The sequence below is a fragment of the Leptonychotes weddellii genome, chromosome 2 (genome assembly GCF_054177405.1).
Source record: "Leptonychotes weddellii isolate Sample4059 chromosome 2, ASM5417740v2, whole genome shotgun sequence".
Taxonomy (NCBI): domain Eukaryota; kingdom Metazoa; phylum Chordata; class Mammalia; order Carnivora; family Phocidae; genus Leptonychotes; species Leptonychotes weddellii.
The window spans coordinates 147,681,210-147,704,273 of NC_138370.1; the positions used below are offsets into that span (position 1 = coordinate 147,681,210).

The 23,064-nt window shown below is 38.9% G+C and overlaps 1 protein-coding gene across 18 annotated transcripts in view; it reads left to right on the forward strand.

The window, feature by feature from the left end:
• APBB2 (amyloid beta precursor protein binding family B member 2) overlaps positions 1-23,064 on the forward strand; it is a 380,935-nt gene that overhangs the window by 71,873 nt on the left and 285,998 nt on the right. For 3 of the 18 annotated variants that reach the window (XM_081813017.1, XM_081813015.1, XM_081813026.1), the window contains exon 3: positions 14,457-14,543. The exons of the other annotated variants lie outside the window; for them this stretch is intronic. The gene's annotated coding sequence lies outside the window, so the exon portion shown is untranslated. The remainder of the gene's footprint in view (positions 1-14,456; positions 14,544-23,064) is intronic. 18 annotated transcript variants of the gene reach the window in all.

The window sequence follows — 23,064 nt, forward strand, 5'->3', positions numbered from 1 at the left end:
TTCAGAGCTTCACGAGTAGTAGAATCCTGGTGTTTACTGTAAACACAATTGTTTTGGGAGCAGCCAAATGAGAGGTTATCAGAAAGCTGTCCAGAGTTTATTTTAACACTGCAGGGTAACAGCTGCTCTTCTCACTAAAACCTCAGTTGGCTTTCTGTTCAAGCAGAATTCCAAGCATGTCATGAATTTTAAAGATTTATTTCTTCTTCTTATGTTAGACTTTATTATTATTATTATTATTATTATTTATTCTTATGTTAATCCCCATACATTACATCATTAATTTTAGATGAAGTGTTCCATGATTCATTGTTTGTGCATAACACCCAGTGCTCCATGCAGAATTAGACTTTATTATTATTTTTTATAATTGACACTGCTTTCTTATTTTTAATTTTTATTATTTATTTATTTATTTATTTTTTTTTTGAGAGAGAGAGAGAGGTAGAGTGTGCATGGGCTAGGGGGTGGGCAGGAGCAGAGAGAGAGGGAGAGAGAATCTTAAGCAGATTCCATGCCCCACATGGAGCCCGGCGCAGGGCTCGATCTCACAACCCTGAGATCATGACCTGAGCCGAAATCAAGAGTCAGACGCTTAACCGACTGAGCCACCTATGCGCCCGTTTGCTTCTTTAAATTAACAGATTTTATTTTTGGGGGGTAGTTTTAGGTTACAGAAGAATTGAGCAGAAAGTATAGAGAGTTCCCACATATCCCCACTACCACTCAGACTTTTCCCTATTAACATCTTGCATTAGTTTGGTGTATTTGTTACAAGTGATGAGCCAATATTGATACATTGTTATTAACTAAAGTCCATAGTTTACATTAGGGTTCACTCTTTGTGTTGTACATTATGTGGGCTTTGACAAATACATAATGATATGTATGTACCATTATAGAGTCACACAGAATGGTTTCAGTGCCCTAAAAATCCCGTGTTCTGTCTATTTGTTCATCCTCCCCTCCTTCTGAATTCCTGGCAACTACTGATCTTTTTCCTATCTCCATAGTTTTACCTTTTCCAGAATATCATATATTTGGAGTCATACATTATGTAGTCTTTTCAGATTGGCTTCTTTCACTTAGAAATAGGCATTGAAGATTCCTCTGTGTTTTTTTTGTGCCTTGATAGCTCATTTCTTTTTAGTGCTGAATAATATTCTATTGTCTGAATGTGCCACAGTTCATTTATCCATTTGCCTATTGAAAGATATCTTGGGTACTCCTAATAAAGCTGCTTTGAACATTCATGTGCAGGTTTTTGTGTGGACATAAATTTTTAGTTCCTTTGAGTAAATACCAAGGAGCATGATGGCTGGACTGTATGGTATAAGTATGTAGTTTTGTAAGAAACTGCCAAACTGTCTTCCAAAGTGCCTGCACTATTGCATTTCCAAAAGCAATGAATGAGACTTTGTTTCTCCACATCTTTGCCAGCATTTAGTATTGTCAGTTTTGGACTTTAACCATTTTAATAGGTGTATGTGGCATTTCTTTGTTATTTTTATTTGCAGCTCCCTAATGATGTATGATTTTGAGCCTCTTTACATAAGCTTGTTTACCACCTGTATATCTTCTTTGGTGAGGTATCTGTTCAGATCTTTTGCCCATTTTTAAGTCAGATTGTTCATTTTCTTATTGTTGAGCTCTAAGAGTTCTTTGTATGTTTTGGATGCCAGTCCTTTATCAGATGAGTCTTCTGTGGATATTTTCTTCCAGTTCTGTGGCTTGTTTTTTTCATTCTCTTGACAATGTCTTTCTCATTGCTGAAGTTTTTAATTTTAATGAAGTCCAACTTATCACTTATTAATTTTTTCATGGATTGTTGCTGTTGTATCTAAAAGTCACTGCCAACCCAAAGTCATTCAGGTTTTCTCCTCATCTTCTAGAGTGTTATAATTTCATGTTTTACATTTAGATCTATGATCTACAGATATTTTGAGTTAATTTTTGTGGAAGCTGTTAAGGTCTTTGTCTAGATTCATAGTTTGTATATGAAATTACAGTTATCCTAGCACCATTTGTTGAAAAGACTATCCTTTCTTTATTGAAGGGCATTGGCTCCTTTGTCAAAGATCAGTTGACTGTACTTGTGTGGGTCTGTTTCTGGACTCTCTGTTCTGTTCCATTGATCTATTTGTTTATTTTTTCAACAGTACCACACTGTCTTAATTACTCTAGCTTATAGTAAATCTTCAGTTCAGATAGTGTTAGTCCTCTGACTTTGTTCTTCCCCTTCAGTATCGTATTGGCTATTCTGGACTTTTTGCTTCTCCTTGTAAACTTTAGATCAGTTTATCAATATCTACAAAATAATTTGCCAGGATTTTCATTGAGATTGTGTTGAATCTATAGGTCAGGTTGAGAAGAACTGATATCTTGACAGTATTGAGTCTTCCTATCCATGTATGTGGAATCACTCCATTTATTTAGAACTTCTTGATTTCTTTCATCAGAGTTTTATAGTTTTCCTTATATAGATCTTGTACATATTTTACTAGATTTATATCTAAGTATTTCATTTATTTTGATGCTAGAATAAACAGTATTATATTTTTAATTTTAAATACCAATTGTTTATTGCTGGTGTGTAAGAAAGCAAGTGACTTTTGTATATTACCATTGAATTCTGCAAACTTGCTATAATTGCTTATTTGATCCAGGAATATTTTTATTGATTCTTTGGGATTTTCTGCATAGACAGTCATGTCATCTGTGAACACAAAGACAGTTTTATTTCTTCCTTCTCAATCTATTCCTTTTATTTTCTTGTCTTACCTCACTAGCTAGGACTTCTAGTATGATGTTGAATGGGAGTGGTGAGAAGTATCTTGCCTTGTTCTTGATCATGAGAAAGCATGTAGTTTCTCGCCATTTAAGTATAAGATTAGCTATAGGTTTTTTGTAGATGTTCTTTATCGAGTTGAAGAAGTTTCCCCCTCTAATCCTGGTTTGCTGAGAGTTCTTTTTGTGAGCGGGTATTGGATTTTTATCAGATACTTTTTCTACATCTATTGATATGATCATATGATTTTTTTTCTTTTTTAGCTTATTGATATGATGGGTTATATTAATTAATTTTTGAATGTTGAACCAGCCTTTTGATGGGGATTGTGTTGAATCTCCAGATCAGTTTGAAGAGTATTGCCATCTTACCAATATTAAGAGTTCTGATCCAGGGTGGGTGGGTGGCTCAGTGGGTTAAGTGTCCACCCTCTTGATTTCGCCTCAGGTCATGATTTCAGCATTGTGAGATTGAGGCCTGCGTCCAGCTTCATGCTGGGCATGGAGCCTGTTTAAGATTATCTCTCTGCCCTACCCACCCCCGCCCCCCGCCCCCCGGCATGCATGTGTATGTGTGCACACACGCTTGCTCTCTCTTAAAAAAAACTGGAAAAAAAAAAGAGTTCTGATTCATTAACATGGGATATGTTTCCATTGATTTAGATCCTTTTCTTTTTTAAGATTTATTTAGAGAGAGAGAATGGGGGAGGGGCAGAGGGAGAGGGAGAAAGAGAATCCTAGGCAGAGTCCCCACTTAGCAGGGAGCCTGATGCAGGGCTCGATCCCACAACCCCAAGATCATGACCTGAGCTGAAACCAAGAGTCAGATGCTCAACCGACTGAGTCACCCAGGTGCCCCTAGATCTTTTTAAATTTCTTCAGCAGTGTTTTGTTTTTTTTTAGGCAACAAATCTTGCACTTTGCTATTAAATTTATTCCTAAGTATTTTTTCTTTTTGATACCTTCATAAAATGGAATCATTTTTAAAATTTCATTTTCAGAGTATTCATTGCCAGTATATAGAAATACAGTTGATTTTTATAAATTGATCTTGTTTCCTTAAGCCTTGAACTTGTTTATTAGTATTGATAGTTTTTTATTGTGTTGTGACTTCCTTTGGATTTTCTATATACCAGATTATGTCATCTGCAAATAGAGATAGTTTCATTTCTTGTTCAGTCTGGATGTTATTACCATTATTTTTTACAGTGATTTGAAAACTTGGCTGTGATATGAGAAGTACAAAGTAATGTGCTTTGGAGTTACTGATGAAATGATCCTATTATGTAGCTTTTGAAAAGAACAAAAGATGATAATTATGAAATTTATCTCATTATCGAGTTAGTTATACAAGTTATACAATCGGTGAGCTTCTTAGCCACTCCTATATCTTCGTTAGGGAAGTGCCTATTCAAATTCTTTGCGTATTTTCATATTGAGTTATTTGTCTGTAAATCCCTTATCAGATATATAATTTGCATGTATTTTCTCCCAGTCTGTGGCTTCTCTTTTCATTTTCCTAATGCTGTCCTTAAAGCTCAAAAGAATTTATTTGAATTCTGGTTAACATACAGTGTGAAAATAGTTTCAGGTATAAGATATTGTAATTCAGTACTTCTATACAACACCCAGTGCTCATCACAACAAGTGCACTCCTTAGTCCCCACCACCTATTTCACCCATCCCCCATCCACCTCCCCTTTGGTTCTCTGTAGTTAAGAGTCTGTTTCTTGGCTTGCCTCTCTCTCTCTTTTTTTCTTTTGCTCATTTGTTTCTTAAATTCCACTTATGAGTGAATTCATATGGTATTTGTCTTTCTCTGATTGACTTACTTCACTTAGCATTATACTCTGTAGCTCTGTCCACATCATTGCAAATGGCAAGATCTCATTCTTTTTTATGACTGAGGGATATTCCATCGTCGCTGTATATCACATCTTCTTTATCTGTTCATCAGTCGATGGACACTTGGGCTATTTCCATAATTGGGCTATTGTAGATAATGCTACTATAAACATCAGGGTATGTATATTTCTTTGAATTAGTATTTTTGTATTCTTTTTTTTTTTTTAAAGATTTTATTTATTTGAGAGAGAGAGAATGAGAGAGAGAGAGCACATGAGAGGGGGGAGGGTCAGAGGGAGAAGCAGACTCCCTGCTGAGCAGGGAGCCCGATGCGGGACTCGATCCAGGGACTCCAGGATCATGACCTGAGCCCAAGGCAGACGCTTAACGACTGAGCCACCCAGGCGCCCAGTATTTTTGTATTCTTTGGGTAAATACCTAGTAGTGCAATTGCTGGATCATAGGGTGGTTCTATTTTCAACTTTTTGAGGAACCTCCATATTGTTTTCCAGAGTGGCTGCACCAGCTTGCATTCCCTCCAACAGTGCAGGAGGGTTCCCCTTTCTCTGCATCCTCACCAACACCTGTGGTTTCTTGTGTTGTTGATTTTAACCAATTTAACCGGTGTGAGGTGATATCTTATTATAGTTTTGATTTGTATGACGTTGAGCATCTTTTATGTGTCCATTGGCCATTTCCATGTCTTCTGCCCACTTTTTAATTAGATTATTCATTTTTTAGGTGTTGAGTTTTATAAGTTTTTAATTGTAACGAAGTTCAGTTATTCAGTCTTTTCTTCTAAAGTTCATGATTTTGATGTTTCTAAGTATTCTCTGCTTAACTAAAGGTCACTGAAATTTTTTTCCTATGTTTCTCTCTAGAACTTTTGTTGTCTCAGTCCTTACACTTAGGGCTTTGGTCCCTTTGGGGTTAAGTTTTGGGTATGTTAATTTTTTTTCCTCCCATGGATATCCAATTGTCTCAAAACTATTTGCTGAAAAGACTGTCTTTTACCTGTTGATATATCTTAGCACCTTTGTAGGAAATCATTTAACCATAATGTAAGAGTTTATCTCAGAACTCTCAGTTCTGTTTCGTTGATTATTTATGCCTGTCCTTATGCTTGTTCCATATTATACTTTACTTAGGTTTGCAGTGCAGTTTTTCTGTGAAAAAGTTTTGTTCAAGAAATAGGGTTAAGTCGCAATATGTCTCTATTTATTTTTACTATCATATCTTTGCTACTTTTCCTCTCCATTCCTATTTGAGTCACTCTCTTAAAAGTACTAGTCTCTGGTTATTTTTCTTTGGGATAAATGTGGAAATTTGAAATGGTGGATGAGAATGCAAGCCAATTTAGATGGATTTTCTAGATTACTGTATGCATTACTTTAAATAAAAAAATGCTTTGTTTTTCATAAAGATGGTAAGCATTCTAATGCCCATTATCCATTTGAATAAAACATTAAAATTTTCCATTACTTCTGTCTTAATTTTTACCAATAACTACTGACTAAAGGATTTGCAAGTTTGGTATATTATCTCAAGAATTTCAAGAATTTTCATTAATGATTATATGAATTGGGTCTTTTTTTTACACAAAATAATAAATTTCACAAAACTATTATTTTATTAAATGGAAACCCTATGAATTAAAATATTTTGGGTTTTGGAAACATAGTATGATTTTATGTTTCAAAAAAACTGAACATTTTTCATAGTACAATTAAAATGCCACCTGTATTTTTTTATATTTACCCGTGTTCTTTTTGTCTTTGTGTTAGTATAGTTCCCAATAACCAATTGTGCAGACATTAAAATAATTGGATTGGAAATATGAAGACTGCAAATTTTTATTTCTTCCTTCATTACAACTCTGTAAAAATTGTGAATAGGTGTGATTTAGAAGGGAAAAAAGGTCAGTGCTTTCTTTGGTGACATTTGGATTCTAGTTGGCCATTTTCTTTTGTTGTTAAGTTATAATTTTGTTTGGGGGATGACTTATTTTTAATGTGAAAAAACATAAAATTTTGGTCTTGGTGAAATTCAGAGACATTTCCTTTCTCTGACATACAGCTGAAAGTTGACTTCTGCTACTGGGGGTTTAATTGAGTATTACAATCAAAATTAGATCTAGAATAAGTTTTTTGTAGTTCTATTAGTAGGTCAAGCCATGCTTCCCAGTTTCTGGAGGGCCCCGTTCAGGATGGCTTCTCTGCTTTTTGCTCTTTCTCGGCACGTCTTCTTATTTCAGCCTGGGTAGACCACCTTGATGGGAGTGGACATATGTGTTACCTGCCCCTTTGCTTTCTTTGGCTGATAATGTCACTGCATAAAAATGCATCCATAGAGAATGTGGAATTATTCTTTTTATTGTTCATTTAAAAGAAAAAGCCAGGGGCACCTGGGTGGCTCAGTTGGTTAAGCGTCGGACCCTTGATTTTCGGCTCAGGTCACGGTCTCAGGGTTGTGGGATGGACCCCCGCATTGGGCTCTGTGCTTAGTGCGGAGTCGGCTTGTCTCTCTTCCTCTTCTCCTCTTCCCCTCTCTCTCTCTCTCAAATAAATAAATAAAATCTTCATAAAAACATACAAGAAAAAGCCATAGGTAAGCTTTCACTTACAACTCCAGGACTCAGGAAGTGGGTATCGTGGATCTTTTAACCCTGCCATTCCTTTAAATCTTTTCTTTCTCTTTGATGCCTTTTAAAAATCTTGGTGACCTATTTGCAGAATGATGAATGGACCCTGTGAGGCATATAGTACTTAAAATATTCTAGGAAAATATGGTCTTGGTCTTGTTTTTCTTAGGGAGCTGAAACAAAATATGGCTGGGTGATAGATAGTAACTTCTTAAGTTTATAGAGAGCCTTGTGCTGACTGATGTTCGGGGAATGATTGAACCCCTGAAGTTTGAGTTGTAGTACGGTGACATCTCTGAAGACCCCGGCCTGTTTATTATCATGTGGTTGCTGATGAAGCAAAATCAAAGCAGCTTCGTCCCTTTCAGTGAACCAGTACAAGAATGAAGAGAGTATCCAGAACTTGCTTTCATTAGGAGGAAACGCATTTTTGTGTAAGTCTGCAGTGGAGATGTTTGTGATAAATATGTTAATAGAGTTTGGCATGTTACATCTTTTGATTTTTTTGCTTGTCTTTATAGTTTTTATGTGAAATAATCTGTGAATTATTAGGTTTCCTTTAAAAGCCTTTGAAGATACCATACTTGAGTGACATATAATCAGTTGTTATTTATTTTAATGTAATTACTAATATAAGAACAAGCAGTAGTTTCTCAGTCCTATATTGACCTGTAATGAATAAAACATTTAATTTGATCACACTGTCTGAATAAGATCTATATTCACAACACGATGACTGTTCATGACTTTGGAAATTTCCAAATTGATTATTATCTGCTCAAATAAGAATTGATCTTCCCCTTCATTCATAAACAAAAATAGTCTACTGGATGTTTTTATATATAGACGGTATCCAAGCCAGTAATTTATTTAAAAAATGAGTATCAACATCAGTCTAGCTAGCATTAGGAAATTGCTCTGTGTAATTTGCTAGTGTACCCTTTTTAAGAATTGAAGAAAATGGTTTTTCCTGCAGTCATCATGCAGCTGAGGCCCTTAGAGGACAGATTTTAGAATCTTAGTAACTATTCTGTGTTTGGTTTCGTAAGGGAGATTCTTTTGAAGATGTAAGTTTGCAGATGGTTTGTTAATGCTGTGGTTCATTTCTGGTGTCTGGTTAAAGCGTGATAGTAGCTAGGAAAGTAAGAGGATATTAGTGATTTTACCAAAGACTCACCTCAGAAATAAAAAGTGGAGAGTTCCGATCACAACGTTGGGCCCTCAGTAGTTCTAAAATTGGATAAAAAATGACTGCTGTTCTTGAGCAGGCCTGAATTTATGAGTAATAAGAAATGCTGAATTAATTCTACTTAGTTCAGAACAATTCAGTTAAATTCCAAATGAACGTCTTAAAGTGCCCTATATGGAAGGTTACTTTGGTAGTTGCTGGAGGGAATAAGATGAAATATCCTGGGGGAAAGACAGCCAGAATAGAAGTCCTTTTGGGAGAGCTAACATTTTTTTTTTGAGTATGTCCAGTATGCTAAGTAGTTAAGCACTTTCTCAGCTTTCGATGGGGTGGGGTGGGAGACTTCATTTGATCCTCACAACAGTCCTATGACAGAGAGGCAGTTTTACTCTACGTCATAGCTAAAGAAGCTTAGGATCGGTGAGATCAAATGGTCTTATCAAAGTCTCACATCTCCTAATTTAAATTTGAATATGAATTTTTTTCTTGAGCTCCATTGTGTATATGTATAAATGAAAGCCCTGCCTATGGAAAAACTCTCTTTATATGTATCTCTTTCTTTATGTATCTTTCATTATTTTTATAATTAATGAGATAATAAAGGCCCAGAGAACTATGAGTAGGATGCTTTGGAATTTCCAAGGAGAGAGTGATTAATATGGATGTGATTAATTTGGAGCTTTTTGTTATTTTTGATAAATTAGGAGGTAGGAAGTTGTCAGTGGATGGGCGTTTTCAAGCCTTTTTACCTGAGGAAAATATCTAACCAGGCTCTCAGAGGCAGAAATAAAAATGCAGGGCATGTTTGGGAAGTCCTAGGTTTTATAGCCTAGGGATGTGGCCCACCAACACACTTTATCAACTTGCTGTAAATTACCCAGAGGGATCTGGTTGTGAGGGGAATCAGACACTCCCAGGCAGCTACTTAGAGAAGGAAGTAATTAGGTAAGCCGTGGATGTTCCTAACTATCCCTGCATCCCCACTCTGCACTCATTGTTTGAGAACTTCAGGCTTCTTTGTGCTATCATGGGAGCTCCCTAGAATTTGACAATGGTGAAGGACCAACAAAATGTTCAACTCTATGATGGTTTGAGACTCCAGTCTATCTGTTGCTTTCTTGGTATTTTCAACTGCTAGTATTCATAGTTAAGTACTGCTATGGTCTAAATGAATGTGTCCCCCTCCTCTTACCCCCCCATTCGTATGTTGAAATCCTGACTTCCAAAGATGATGGTATGAAGAGGGGTTGACTTTGGGAGGTACTTAAGTCAGAAGGGTAGAGCCCTCATGAATGGAATTAGTGCCTTACAAAAAAGGTTCCAGAGAGATCCCTAGCCCTCCTGACCCGGTGAAGACGCAGTGAGAAGGCCAACTATGAACCAGGAAGAGGGCCCTCACCAGAAGGCAACTGTGCTGGCACCATATTCTGGGACTTCCCAGCCTCCAGAACTGTGAGAAATATAATAATAATAATAATAATCTCTGTTATTTATAAGCCATCCAGTCTGTGGTATTTTGTTTTGGCAGCCCAAAGGGATAAGACAAGTACCTATGAGATGTTAATCCCCAACCTTAGCCCCTTTCTTTTCCTGAGCTTGTGTCTTAGACAAAGAATATAGAAAGTAAAAGGTCAGCCACACAGAGCCTTTACGAAGCTGTAATCCCCAGCCTTCATCTTTGCTATGAGATGTTTCTGGTTTGGTTCACGTAATCTCTGTTGTCTAGAAGAACTTGGCTTAGTCTGCGATGGATTGGTTGTCTGACCTGTGATTCAGTTTGAGACAAAGCAGGTCAGTTTTGATACCCGTAACCATGCAGAAAAGGGACTACGGTTTGAGATTAAATTATCTTCTAAAATAGATACCAGTGAAGAGCAATTTGGCAATATATTTCGAAATTTAAAATCACCAGCAATTTTATAAATAGGCTCACTTACAACTATGCCAAGATATTTGTACAAGTTACAATATAGCATGTTTATAGAATGAAGTATGTATGCTGATTTGAAATAATTTTATATATATAAAATATAATATATAATATAATAATATATATGTACACACACATACTTATGTATACATATGTTCATGTATCTGTATAAAATGAAAAAACATTTTGCAGAATCATATGAATACCGTTCTCTTTTGTCTAAATCTTTTTAAAAAGATATATATGCTGGCACATATACTTTTTCTCTAAAAAGATATGAATGTTAATACACTGGAAAATTTTTCTTTTTCTTTCTTTTACGTACTTGAGTTTTCTCACCATGTTTATTTATTCATTTTCCTTCCTTTTAAAAAAGAATCAGGAGCTAACTGGGAAGTATGGTCACGGACCATTTTCCTTCATTGTGTTTGAATGTAGTTTATAAAACCCTACTAAGTGTTTTTATTTTTTATTTTTTTTCCTACTGTTTTTAAAAACACAATACATTTTTCTCTAATATTCATTTGTTAGACTTTCTTGTCCTCTTTGCATGCCGAGGAAGGGGGTGATCTTTGTGGGAAAAGTGGTAAAGTATGTGCTAAGCCGGCAAACATTCCCTTGAAAGCTTATTAGTTAAAACACTGAGTTGAGCAAGAGAAAGGAGAAAGATATTTACCAAAGGTGATTTGAAGGACAAGAATCCCATCTTGTGTCTGAAAGTGTACCTTCATGCTCAGTTTGTTTGCTTTAAATATGGGCTTTGGACTGAATTCTGTTTGCTTTTCAGACCACAAGGCTGGAGGTGGTCATGAAAGTCTCTCAAATCCGATTGCTAATCAGGAAAGCTGTTTGCTAAGAAAGGCACGTCTGCTTGGAGTAGAAGTAATGACTGATGCATAGATAAAGCCAGTGTGCCTTTTAAATATCTTTGGACTTCTGTGTCTAGATTTGCTTTTCTCTTAATTAAAACCCCTAGACACGGGCCATAGGTCAAAGGAGATGACTCCTTTAAACTCTTCCAGTAATAATTACTGCTTAAGGTTTTTTTTTTTTTAAAGATTTTATTTATTTGAGAGAGAGCTTGAGAGTGCACAAGCAGTGGGGAGGGGCAGAGGGAGAGGGAGAAGCAGGCTCCCCGCTGGCCAAGGAGCCTTATTCCAGGCTTGATCCCAGGACGCTGAGATCCTGAGATCCTGACCTGAGGCAGACGCTTAACTGACTGAGCCACGCAGGCACCCCAATTACTGCTTAAGTTTTCAGCTCTTGATAGGCTTGTCTGAAAACTGATTGATTTGTTTCTCTAGGGTGTGATTTGCCTCCTTTGGTTCCAGTTTGCTGAAATTTAATAATAATTAGGAAGATGACAATTTTTTTTTTTTTTTTTTAAGAATGTAGGCAGTGGTACTCTGGAGAATAAGCCCATGGTAATACCCCTTATCTATATGTATTTCAATCTCTAATACTTGATGTTTCATTTTTAAAAAAATCAACAGAGCCATGTATTTTTTCTAGATTCAGAAGAATTTTAGTAACTTCTTTTTTCCTAAAATGGTTTGATGAATAGCTCATCAGGGTCAGTAATATTTATTTTCGCCTTGTCTTCCTTTCTTTTTGTATAGATTATGTACTGATATCCGTCCCTCTTATGCCAAGTCATGTCAGGAAATATAATCCCCATGTTTTAAAGTACTTTGAACCATAGTGTAGGAATTGTAATCTATTAGGGAGATTAAGGAGACAGTTTCCAAAATACATATGTATGTCTATATTTGTATATGTATGTGATGTTTGTATGCAATTGATTATGTTTATAATATAGAAAAGTCTGAAACAATAACTATGACACTGGATATCATGAAAGAGAAAAACCGATATAACCTTCAATAAATACTTAGTTCCCACAAGAACCTGATAATTTAAGAACTCACGGTAACCAGTGTGTAATATGGGGATTACAAACTCAAATACCTACCAGGACTTGACAGAAAAGTAAACAAGTGAACTGGAGTATAAAGGGGGTGGGGGGAAAGAGCATTGTTACCACTTGGCTATTCAAGAATGAGGGTCCAGTGTTGCCTGATGTTCCACTAATTTCAAGAGAGGGCAGAAATGTGGATTTTTATGTGACTGCTCCCAGTTTTTTTAAGTGTTGAAAATACATTTATGATAATTAAAACCTGTTCTTTCATTCTCTGCTATGATGTTCTTTTCAGCAAGTTTTATAATTGCTTTCTATACGGTAGGTGGCATGGGGCTGAGAATTGTACGGCATGGCCCTTGCTTTCTAGGGATGCCCAGTCTAGCTGGGCCAGTATGATGTGGAACAGTTGGTACCGGTGGTAAAAGTCTCAGGAACCCCCAGGGGGTAGAAGTCAGTATGAGCTCGACCGTCTCGGGAAGACTTTTTAAAGGAGGTGGCATCTGCTGTGAACCTTGAAGGGCCTGGGTCTTGAGATTTAGGACAATGGAGAGCCAAGGTGGAGTGATGGGAAGGTGTATGAGGTCTTGGGCAGGTGTACGCACACAAGGAGGAGGGCTTCGGAGCAGGTCTGTGCTCTGGAGAGAGACCCACGGGGAGCAAGGGATGTGATGATGGGAGAGTGTTCTGAACACCAGTCCTGCTGTGGTTTGTAGGATAAAGAGAGAGAGAGAGAGAAGGGGGAGCACTGAGGACAGGGAGAGCAAATTCCAAACTTTCCCAGCCATCTAGGAATGAGGAGAGGGTCTGGGCTGGGGCTTAGTTATTATCAATGAAAAGGAAGAAATGGAGACATGTTTTCCAGTCCATCAGCAAACCTTCTTGACTTGGCCTTCAGAACGTATCCATTGTTGCCACCTTGACCCAAGCCACCATTCTGTCTTGTCTGGATTATTCCAGGGATCTCCTAGCTGCTTTCCTTCATTCTATCCTTCCTTGCCTCTCTATACTCTCAATTTTCATCTTATTTTATTTTTCCTTCCCTTCCCCTATATTCATTCATTTCTTAAATTCTACATATAAGTAAAATCATATGGTATTTGACTTTATCTGAATGACTTATTTCGCTTAGCATAATACTCTCTAGTTCCATCTGTGTCGTTGCAAATGGCAAGATTTCATTCTTTTTGATGGCTAAGTAATATTCCATTGTGTGTGTGTGTGTGTGTGTGTGTGTGTGTGTGTGTGTGTGTGTATATATATATACACACACACATATATATATATATACCACATCTTCTTGATCCATTCATCTGTCTGTGGACATCTGGACTCTTTCCATATTTTGGCTACTGTGGACATTGCTGCTATAAACTTTGAGGTGCATGTGTCCCTTCGAATCGCTGTTTATATTCTTTGGATAAATACCCAGTAGTGCAATTGCCGGGTTGTAGAGTAGCTCTATTTTTAACTTTTTGAGGAACCTCCATACTGCCTTCCAGAGTGGCTGCACCAGTTTGCATTCCCACTAACAGTGTACAAGGGTTCCCCTTTCTCCACATCCTCACCAACATCTGTTAATTTTAGCCATTCTGAGTTAATTTTGGCCATTCTGACTGGTGTGAGGTGATATGGATTTTGTTTATTTAATGATCTGTCTCCAGCACTTAGAATGCTTCCTGCTACATAATACAATCTCAGTAAACATTTATGGAATTAATGAGTAACATAGTCAAACTTGAAGGATAAAAGTAGGTTATAAGATCATAAATTGTTAGAAGGCTTAAATTGAGATTAAATCATATAAATGATATTGTTTTTAGTATTTCTTTAAAAAATGGCTTTGGTGATTCTTTAGATATAGGTCTTTACAATATTACATATAGCTAATGATATTCCTGGCCATGTACCTGGTTTGAATGGAAGTCTTGATCTCCGTGTTATTTTTTAAACCCATTTTGATATTGGGAGCAGGCAGTACAGATTAACACAGGAATAGGTAATCCTTCATGCAAAGACGTGAATGCCTATGTGAAAAGGCACACGTGAAATGAGTGAAAATGTATTTTTTTTACACTTGCCTTTCATTATGATGAATGTCAAGTGAATGTCCTGATTTTTTTCCATGTTTGGATCTTTGTTGCAGTGAAAATTGCTTATAAAATGTGGACTGGCAGCTGGTGCTTAGAAATCTTTTGGATTTACCCCTACCCCTACTTTATGACTGGATTTGGTATGTAATGAAGTCTTTCATAAAGGCATTAAAAATGATACGTTGCTCTTTTTTGATCATCAAAATCAGAATGGTGTTGGGACATTGTCGAATGCAATATTCTTTCATGAGGAAAGGTAGTTAATTTTCAAAAAGAGTGAGAATTCCCTGTCTATTAAGTCTAGCCCCTGGCACTGGCAAGAACAAACAAATAGAGCTTTGCCATGGCCATTGTTCTGACAGAGTCAAGGGCTGAACTGTGTCCTCTCAAGATTCTCATATTGAAGTCCTAACCTTCAGGACCTTAGAACGTGACTCTGTATTTGGAGATAGGATCTTTAAAGAGGCCATGAAGTTAAAATGAGGTCATTCAGGTGGACCTTAACCAATATGACTGGTGTCCTTATAAGACGAGGGAGTTTGGACTCATACAGACGGTGGGAAGACCATGTGAAGACACAGCAAGAAGACAACATTTATAAGCCAAGGAGAGAGATAAAAACAACTTTGCCAAACCTTGACATTGACAGCATCTCGGACTTAGAGAGCTCCGAGTGTAAGCCACACAGCCTGTGGGTGTTGGTTATGGCAGCCCTAGCAAACAAACACAAGCTGAAGCCAAAGGCTGTTCCAGCAGATCTCATCTCTCACCTGGGGTCCACATCCCCGTCTCCCTGGATGTTTCAAGAGGGTGATTTCGTGGCGCCCTGGGTGTTCCCGAAAGAATGTCTGTCTGAATGCTTGCCGGCTTGCCAGGCAACGACAACTGGGATTCCTTGGCATAGTCATTCATTGCTGGCCATTTTTGTTTGAAGCCGCTTGCCTTGTCAGCATTTTCATCTCCCTCAGAAACTGAATGAAGAGTGTGAGCTGAAGCGGAGGCGCTTCTCTTACCACTTTCTGTGATGTGATGTCTCAGCTTTCACTTATGTGGATGGGCCCCAGCTCCGCCGAACGGAGGCGGCTCCTTCGGAGACGGGATGGCTCTGTGGATGGCTGTCTGTGGCGTGAACTGGACCATGGACGTGAGATGCCCGGGTTTCCAGCCACGTCCGCTTTCTCTGGAGACTGACCCTGGCAGCTTGGAATTTAACTGAAGCCCGATTTCATCCCTGGTTTTCCCAGTCAGTCTGAAGGCTGCTGTTACTTACAGTGGGAGATGGAAAACAAATTCTTCAAGAAGCAGAGTACGAGAGGTCTTTCAGAGAACTTTAGAATTTTTCACGTCACATTTCGATCGATCTGTTTTCAAAAGGGGCAGGGCAAGTGGAGTCTGTAATTAATTAGGTGATAATGAGTTTTGTTTGGTTTTGTTCCATGTCTCCTAGGCTCGGAGAAGATGAGGGGCGTAAATGTGGAGAACTTTCCTTTTGAATTCTTTCTTGATCGGGTTTCCAGGACACCCGACATCAGGGTATTTAAAATATCTGGACACCTGAAGTGAAGTGTTCCTGTTCTCTCCTGTGTATCTAGGGTCAAAGAGACATGTTTGATGTTAAAATTACACCTCTTTCCTATGTTTGGTCGACTCTTCTAAGTGATAGTATGAAGAGTTCTTCTTCAAATTCCTTATTTTCATATATTGCTATTATGTAAGAGAGATGAGACTGTCATGATAATTGAGTGAAATTTAAAATCTTCTGCTTCAAGTCGTGAAATAACTTGTTTTTACCTATGTATCTCTTTAAAAAATTGTAATTTTTTAAAATTATTTCTCTTCAAAAATTTTTAATTGACTTTGTGTGTACGTTTCCTTTTTTTCTTTTTAGGTTTTTATTTTAATTCCAGTGAGTTAGCACACAGTGTTATCTTAGTTTCAGATGTTGAAATAACATGTTTTAGCCATGCCATCTTCCGGCCTGTCCTTTTGAGCAAATTTGTGGCTTATGGGGACGGATGACCCTAGATCCTAGCAGCACCTGCAACCCAAATAGTTCTCATTCCAGGGCCCACACAACGGGGTGTGTTTGAAAGTATTTGAAAGCAAAGTGTAAGCAACACGTTGTACACTTAGTCATAAAACATTATGTGGAAATCTGCCTTGCCCCAGAGCCTGGGAAACCACCTTCTTGTTTTTATCCTAAGATTTTGTGACAGTTCCCCTTTCTATAAAGGAAGAAGAAGCTGGATGAGATTTCTTCATGAGGATGGAAAATGAAGATACTTAGTTGAGGAAAAAATGCTACCATAGCTTGTGCTTCAAGATGACCCAAATCTGGGTAGGAAAACAGTTGTAGAAGAGGGAATTAGTAAAGTTTGCTCACCCAAAAAACTTGATCCAGCTTATTACTCTTTAACAAATGTGATTGTTCCGTGCTTAATTAATTGTAGACTATTGAACAGGTTCATGGACCAGAATGTATTTTATCTGTAGAAAAAAGCCACCCTTAGGAATGATTTAAATCAGGGGTCAGCAAACTACAGGTCAGAGGCCAAATCTGGCCTCCTGCCTGTTTTTATGTGGCTCATGAGCCTAGAATATTTTTCACATGTTTCAATGAAAAAAAAAATTAAAAGAGGAAGAATATTCTTTGACACCTGAAAATGTTACAAAATTCATCCTTCAGTGTCTGTAAGTAAGGGGTTATTAGAACACAGCTATGCTGATTCATTTGTGTATTGTGTCTGGCCACCATCATGCTGTGACAGCAGGGCTGAATAGTTGTGACAGAGATTCTGTGGCCTGCAAAGTGTAGTTATTTATTGTCTGCTCCTTTATCGACAATCTGTGCTGCCCTAGTTTAAACAGTCATTTAAATTTATTCCTTTTTTTTTTTTTTTTTATTGTTTACTCTGTATTTGATGGGTTCCAATGTGCAGTGTGGAAAACCTCACATGGGATGGCAGGTTATCCCATAAACTCATCTTTTAATTTATACAGGATCCCTTCGGTAGCATCTCCGAAAGATGGCCACTGAACGTCTTAATGCAGTCAGGAAGAAAGCAGACTGGCAATTTACAAATTTTTTTCCTGGCCAAATCCCTCATGTAGTCAACTTGTATTTAGTGAGCGCTGACTGTATGTCACCCGCTGTTGGAGGCCGTCAGCGTGAGCGGTAATCCTCACTGACGGGGCCCCTCTCTGGGACCATGTGTTCTCAGAGGAGGAGGTGGACCATAAACAAATAAATATGTAATATATCAGGGTAATAAGCCCAGTGAAGATGAATCTAGGGGGGAGAGAGAGAGAGAGCTGGAGGCAAGAGAGGGCTGCTTGAGAGGTGGTGACGGGCAAAGCCCTCTGGGGCAGTTCCAGGTGAGCAGGAATCAGTGACATGCAGCGACAGGAAGACCCAGGAGGTGGCATTCTAGGTGGAGGCAACTGCAAGGGCAAAAGCCCTCAGGTGGGAGCGGACTTGGCACGTTCCAGAAACAGTAAGGCTGCCCTCTGGGCAGGAGCAGAGCGAACAAAGGAAAGAGTGATGCAGAGGTGAAGCAAAACAAATATGGGGGTGGAGTGAGGGATAGGTTACAAAGGGTGCTGCAGGGCAGAAGGAGGACTGAAAAATATTCCATTCTAAGAGAGATGACAGGGGTTTGAGCAGAGACCTGACTTGATCCGACTTATGTCTTTAAAAGGATCACTTAAACAAGGGGGACCACATCAAATGAAAAAGCTTCGGCACAGCAAAGGAAACCATCCACAAAATGAAAAGGCAACCTACTGAATGGGAGAAAATATTTGCAAATCATGTATTGGATAAAAAGGTTAATATCCGGGCGCCTGGGTGGCTCAGTTGGTTAAGCGACTGCCTTCGGCTCAGGTCATGATCCTGGAGTCCCGGGATCGAGTCCCGCATCGGGCTCCTTGCTCAGCGAGGAGTCTGCTTCTCCCTCTGACCCTCCCCCCTCTCATGCTCTCTCTATCTCATTCTCTCTCTCAAATAAATAAATAAAATCTTTAAAAAAAAAAAAAAAGGTTAATATCCAAAATATATAAAGAACTCTCATGATTCATAGCCAAAAACCAAACAATCCAATTAAAGAATGGACAGAGGAACTGCATCGATGTTTTCCCAAAGAGGATATGCAGATGGCCAATAGGTACCTGAAAAGATGCTCAGCGTCACTCGGCATCGGGGTAATGAGACTCAAAACCACAATGAGATATCACACCTGTTAGGATGACTTTTATCAAAAAAACAAGGGATAATAAAGGTTGGCAAGAGAGTAAAGAGAACTTTTGTGCGCTGTTGGTGGGAATGTAATTGGTGCAGCAGCCATGGACAACAGCATGGAGGTTCCTCAAAAAATTAAAAATAGAAATAGCATCGTATGACCCAGCAGCCCCACCTCTGGGTTTATATCTAAAGGAAAGCAGGATCTTGAAGAGGTCTGTGTGCTGCCACGTTGACTGCGGGGTTATTCACGACAGCCCAGACACGGAAACAACCTAAGTGTCCGTCAGTGGATGAATGAATAAAGATGTGGTCTCTGTATCTACAGTGGAATATTAGTCAGCCATGAGAAAGAAGGAAATCCTGTCACTTGCAACAACATGGATGGCCCTTGAGGGCATGATACTAAGTGAAATTAGTCAGAGGAAGACATGGACTCTATAGTATCACTCATGTGGAATCTGTTTTTTTTGTTTGTTTGTTTAAGTCAAACTCAGAGTGGAAGAGTGGTCTCTGGGGGCAGGGAGTGAGGGGGGTTAGGGAGAGGTTGGTAAAAGGGTACCACCTTGCAGCCATAAGGTGAATAAGGTCTGACGATCTAATGTAAAACGTGGGGACTGTAGTTGATAATACTGTACCGTATAATTGATGTTTGCGAAGAGAGTAGAAATGAAATGTTCTCACCAAAAAAAGGGGGGGGAGTTAAATAAATAAATATGTGAGGTGATAGAATATGGTGATTAACCAGGTGGGGGAATTCCTTCACAATGAATACATACACCAAATCAGCATGATGTACACTTTAAATATCTTACAATTGTCTGTGTCAATTTTACCTCAATAAGGCTGAACAAAGGAATCACTTAAGCTACAAGGATGTTTCCTCTACTGTGTAGTTTATTGCTCATGATGCAATTTGGGGATTAAAAAAAAAAAAGCAAAAAACATGTCAGTATAGCAGCCAAAACAATTAGCTATAAAAGATCCTGAAATATTGTAGTGACTCTTCTTTGAATGGATGTAAGGCTGTTATAAAAGGGGCATCAGAACAGTAGTAATGACAGGGCACTGTCATGTTAGGTGAGCATTCAAAGGTTTTAGGTCTCCGTGTCTTTCTGGGAAATAGGTGGCACATTCAAATTGGGAACTTGGGCAGGGCCTAAGGGAAATACTAGGATAGTGTGGTGCGCTGGGGGTAGAAGCAGCCAAACTCCTTCCACTCGGGGCCTGAGGGCTGAGGGAGGGAGCATTTATAGGGAGACAGAGAGCTCTGTGCAGGGGGCCACCTGACAGGACCTATGACCTGGTGGGACCCTGCAGGGAGGGGATCTCTTCTTCCTTCTGCTGTCCTATGGGTGCCCACCCGCCTGTGGGAACCTCTCCACTGGGCAAAGCCAACCAGGAGCCAGAGGGCAAGGGAGCCTGTTATTAAGTGGATCAATGTCCTGGAGCAAAGAACAGAGTGGAAAACAAAGGAAGGAGTGGAATGTTGGGTTTTAGGATATACCTAAGATACTTTTTATGAGTTCCAGCTCTCTCTCGCTTGCCCTCCCCTCCCCTAACTCCACCCATACACACCACAGATGAGCACATTGCAAACGTGTGTACACACACACACACACACACACACACACATACCCCTAAGTCTCCTCTGGCATTTTGTGATCACTTTTCTGGGAGGGCAGAGAAGCAGTTCATTAACTGAAGTCTGAGGACATTTCTAACTATTTCTGTGGTGTTTGGGTGTGCAGCATATGCCATGGGATATACAGGGAAGGGTTTGGATAACTCTATACATCCCATCTTTCATTCCTGATAAAAAAAAACTCAAAGCACATGTGTTACTGATGGTAGAATTAAACATTTTATTTTATTTTTTTTTAAGTCTCTTTTATAGCTGGACACAGAAGGAAAAATACCGAGGCAGAAATTTAAAACCTTGGTGAGCTATATTCAATTTTGGTTATTCTGGTTAAAAACAAACAAAGCAAGCATTGAATTTTAGCCTCTTTGATCCAGATGGTTTTAGTTTTCCACCGTTGGACATATTAAAACTTTGAAGACACAGAAGTACCATTCAGTAAACTGCTTCTTTCAGCAACTTCTGTGATGTCCGGGTGCTCTAGAAGCCTGGGTATCCTTTCAGGCAGAAGCAGTTAACTCTGAATTAGTCACTCTCTGTGCGAGGTCAGGAGCTTTTTATTCCATACCAGGGGGCAGAGAGGAATTTTTTTTTTAATGATTTGATCTTTTGTAAATATGTGACTTTTCACTTGATTTAGGTTCTGAGAGTCAAAGATTCTAATAAAATAAAATGGTCAACATGGCCAACAAATCTATAGGAAGAAAAATATGCACAAGCCAGTTTTAGGTGTTAATTTCTTGAGTGTGGTTCCTGTAAGAGGAACTCAAGCTATATGGATGGTAAAATGAATTTTCCTCTCCCCGTTTTTCTGGAGTCTGGATGAAAAATGAGCCCTGTGGCACATTGCTGAATGTTCTTGGCCCCAAGTTGGAGGCCTAGCTGAGGACTCGTGGGGAAAACAAAACTCTATTTTCTGTTTATGGTTATCAGCCATGTTGTAAAACATAAATGTAATTTATTTTGCTTTAAGGTCAAGGAAAAAAAGCCCTCTTGAACTTCCCCATTAGTTTTCAAGAACCAGAACAGCATATGTTTTTGTTTCATGGCTTTTGCCCACAGGTAAGCTCTGCCGCAGAGAATCACTCATGTGGTCATGGGCCACTGGATTTGGGGAGCCCCCACTGTGTGGGGCATTGTGTTCACATTTAGGACTGGTAAGCATGAGTGAGGCAGTGCCCTAGTCCTGAGTTGGTTTATATAATTCTGCTGGAAGATTGGATGCATGAGCAGACATGTGGCCTGCAGAGAAAGAAAGACTGCCTCTGGATGAGGAGAGTGCCGTGGAAAATTACAAGGCAGGAGAGGTCCTGTCTTTCCAGCTGGAGAGAGAGCAAAAACACAGCTGCCACTGAGCCAGGCCTTGAAGGCTCCCGGGTGGAACAGATCCGGGGTGGATTTGAAGGAGTTCTGACTTCAGTTATAAGCTTCAGTTTTCCTCATCTGTAAAATGGTGCTATCTTTCCCACCCATATCACAGTACTTTTAGGAGGCTAAATTATAAAATGCACCACCCACAGTAAAATACTCTTAATGCTATTACTTACTGTTGTGCTTAATATTATCAGGTGGTGTCTGTTAAATATTTACATGTCTGAGATGCTCTTCTGTAGTTTTCCAGGAGGGTGATCTCACAAAGAGTTACCGTTACTCTTGGTGACTTATTAGGCTAGCCCTACTCAGGAAGGTCTTTCTGTGTGGGAGTCTAGCAAATCTCATAAATGTAATGGAGAGAGTCCGCTCTCATAGTGGGGAGAGGTCCCTGGACAGAGAAAGGCCAAGTTCGCGTCTTTAGGGAAGAACCATATGTGGGATGGTTGAGTGTGTTAATGTGCAGATGCCTGAAGTCCTGGGTTTGAGATGGCCATACAGAAATTTGGGAATTAGGACTCTGTGATTGTTTTTTTTAAAGAAAATAAGTATCAACGCTTAAAAAAAATTTTTTTTTAAAATTTCCTAGAGTCTTTCTGAGACTTGAAGAACTTTGAATTGACTTAGAGAAGTAGGAGATGCGGTAAATCCCTTCCTGGGAATGAATAAAATGTCGTGAGTTAAGCTGGAGAACTTGGAGCCTGAAACATGTTAGGATTGTATGAGGGGAGGGATATGAATGCATGAGATTAGGTTTAAAAAGCATACGCCACACGTTTAGTCAGAGATCTAGTTCCACGTCACTCCCCAGATAGACCCCATGCATGCATTCCCTTTGCTAAATAGGACTGGACCACCCTTTGGCAGTTTATGAGCCAATCCAGAAAACCAACCTCATGGTCATTCTCTTTTTTTCCTTTTTTAAAATAGACTTTATTTTTTAGACTATTTTTAGATTTACAGAAAAATGGAGAAGATAGTACCCAGTTCTGTACCCCCTCACCCCATTTGCCCATTATTAACATCTTATATTAATATGGTACATTTGTTACAATGAATCAACCAATAGTGATGAAACCAAAGTCCATAATGTGTTCAGATTTTCATAGTTTATACCTGGATCAAAAACTGTCCTTTTTTACTCCCCGCCGTGTCCCATCACTGTTTTGGACAGTTAGTGACTTTCCATTAGTTTTGTCTGTTGAGTAATAAACACATCACATGCTCTGCCTGCCTTTAAGTTGTTACAGTGTGGCAGGGAAGGATCCAACACACCGTGCAAATGACATGCACCTTGGTGTTGGAGAGTTTGGAAGCAGAGAGGGCTACGTTTGGATGAAGCCCAGCACTGCCTGTTACTACCCTTGTGACTTGGACAAGTCACCCAGCCTCTCAAAGCCTGTTTTCTCAC